Source organism: Sceloporus occidentalis, unplaced genomic scaffold (assembly GCF_023333645.1).
Source record: "Sceloporus occidentalis isolate IW3139 unplaced genomic scaffold, rSceOcc1.0.p SCAF_27, whole genome shotgun sequence".
In the NCBI taxonomy this organism is placed as follows: domain Eukaryota; kingdom Metazoa; phylum Chordata; class Lepidosauria; order Squamata; family Phrynosomatidae; genus Sceloporus; species Sceloporus occidentalis.
The window spans coordinates 653413-656218 of NW_028317007.1; positions in this window are offsets into that span (position 1 = coordinate 653413).

The window sequence follows — 2806 nt, forward strand, 5'->3', positions numbered from 1 at the left end:
TAAAACAATCCCTGACAATATGCCTAGGGATTTTATTGTTTACTTAAACTACTGTCACATTCATGAATCCATCATGCAAGCAGTTTGACACCTGACCACACTGCCAGCCTCATATGAAAGGGTACATATATTTGTACACCTTTCCACTGCAACACCAGCTAAAAGGAGGTAATTCACTCAGATAATTGCAGCATTACGGCAAATCCAGCTTTCTCTAGTTGGTTTGCTCTCAGTACCCAATCATATTTCTTTTTTTTGTTTTTGTTGTATATACTATTTACAGTGTAAAGGATCTCTGATGTATAACATAAGAATTTGGTAACAAACAATTGTGATCACCACCTGTATCTATGTTAATGTTTATGTGCCATGCAACCTCTTGTGAGATCATATCACATTTGTATCTCTGTGAATGGTCTACAAAATCAATACATTTTAAGTCTCAATTTTTTTTTTAATTATCACAATTTTTGTCTGTTAACATTTTAGGCCTCTTGGTCCTTAAAAACATTGGGCCTATGGTCTACCAGGTATATTTTACATTGGCTCCAATTATGGTTTATTACATTGTGTAAGTTTTCATTGTGCAGCCTTTACTTCCACCACTACTGGGTCAAATCCCTATTAATCTCATGGACAGGAGTGTACAAAACTTTCTCTCAACTTGCTTGACAATATTTTTTTTTGTTGAAATTCTATTTTAAATTATTGAGCAGAATTTAAAAAATTGCATTTTTTGTGCACATTTTTTATTTTGTGAACAAAAGAAAAGTAATTAAGGAAATAAAGAATATTCCATCTGATCAATATATGGTCTAGAAGGGTTGACCTAGTATTCTTGTAGATAAAACATGGGAACACTAAATGCATTGATATTTATAGCGTAATGCCAGGGTTCAGTTTTGGGGGTCATCAAGGTGTTTTTTTGGCAATGGATGCTATTTTTCCAGTCTCTTTCTTATTTCTGACCTTATTTGGGTTCTTTTGGGACCTCATGGATGAGTCGTTCATGAGCTCATGAAGGAATTTTTATAGGTCACTTCTGCGAAGGTTCACTACTGTTCCAAGCATTCTTCATTTGTAGATAATGACTCTTATTGTAGTTTGCTGAGCGTCCCAGAGCCCTTTCCAGACTGATAGATGTCAATGACTGTTTCTGATCTCATTACTTTAGATCGTGACATCATACACTGCTTTTTGAGTTGACTTTCTTCTTCACTTTGCAAGACAGGTGTCAAATTGAACACAATTATTATTTAAATTTGGCAAATTGGTTGATTTAGTAACTAAGGCGGAAATTACTATTTCACATATGACCAAGTAGAGTAGGATAGCTTTTTCTTTTTATATGCATGAAATCATCATTTAAAAACGGCATTTTGTGTTTTACTCTGGTTGTCTTTGGTTATAGCCGCCTACTCCAAGGGTGATACTTGATACTTTAACTAGAGAAACCTATATATATATATATATATATATATATATATATATATATATAAAACACTTTCAAAAAGATGGTCAGCACTCTAGGTCTTTAAATTGACAATTTCATTTTATTCAAAGTCAAGTCGACGTTTCAGTCATTACTGACTTTCATCAGATGTCCTGATGAAAGTCAGTAATGACTGAAACGTCGACTTGACTTTGAATAAAATGAAATTGTCAATTTAAAGACCTAGAGTGCTGACCATCTTTTTGAAAGTGTTTTATATGGAAACTGCTGGTTACTAGCACCGGGCTTGGAATATTTGGAATGGTGTGCAATGGACTCTGTGAGTAAATATATATATATATATATATATATATATATATATACGATGTCCTAAAATAGAGTATTGCAGAGTATGCGGTGATACCTTTTTTATTGGACTAACATAATATTAAAAAGACAAGCTTTCGAGAGTTATCCTCCCTTCATCAGGTCTGAAGCAATACTAATCAACATGATAGAGGTTACAACTTAAAACAAGAGATGTGTAATCATTTTAACACCATAAAAGAGGGACTTAATGTGGATTCTGGTTTCCTTACACACTACCAGAACTTCATATGAACTTCATCTAGTCATCCAATGTCTAATTGCTGTTATCTCTCTACCTCTCTGCATTTCTCACCTCCAGACCTATTATTTACGACACCCCACTCAACCCCCCCCTTCTCTTATACCATCTCATGTTTTAAGTTGTAACCTCTATCATGTTGATTAGTATTGCTTCAGACCTGATGAAGGGAGGATAACTCTCGAAAGCTTGTCTTTTTAATATTATGTTAGTCCAATAAAAAAGGTATCACCGCATACTCTGCAATACTCTATTTTTTGACATCGTGTCTACTGGACTAATACGGCTTCACCCTTTTACATATATATATATATATAGCCTATATATATTCTTTTTTAATACCTATGTATATTTTGTTCATCTATTGTGTAACAGTAATTTTTCAAACCTGTCTATATTCTTTTTTTCAGGCCAAGTTAAGCTATTCAAAGATACCTGATCTTCAGCTTTCTGTTTAAAAGTAAATCTGGCATGTGCAACATTTCACACAACATATGGCTTTCCTCTATAAGTGACTACTAGCATGTTTAATAATGCCTATGGGAGAAGGAAAGATAACCGACAGTCTCCACTGCACTACAGAAACAGTTTCTCCATTACCACTACAAGAGATGAGAACCCCATGTGAGTGGTTATCTCCTGAGATTCTCTTTGTTAACCATATTTCACATATGTGGTTGGCACAGGAAGGGTTAATATGCCCTTTCTCGTCAGTGGGGAGGGGGGTATGTAGGATAATAGCTTCC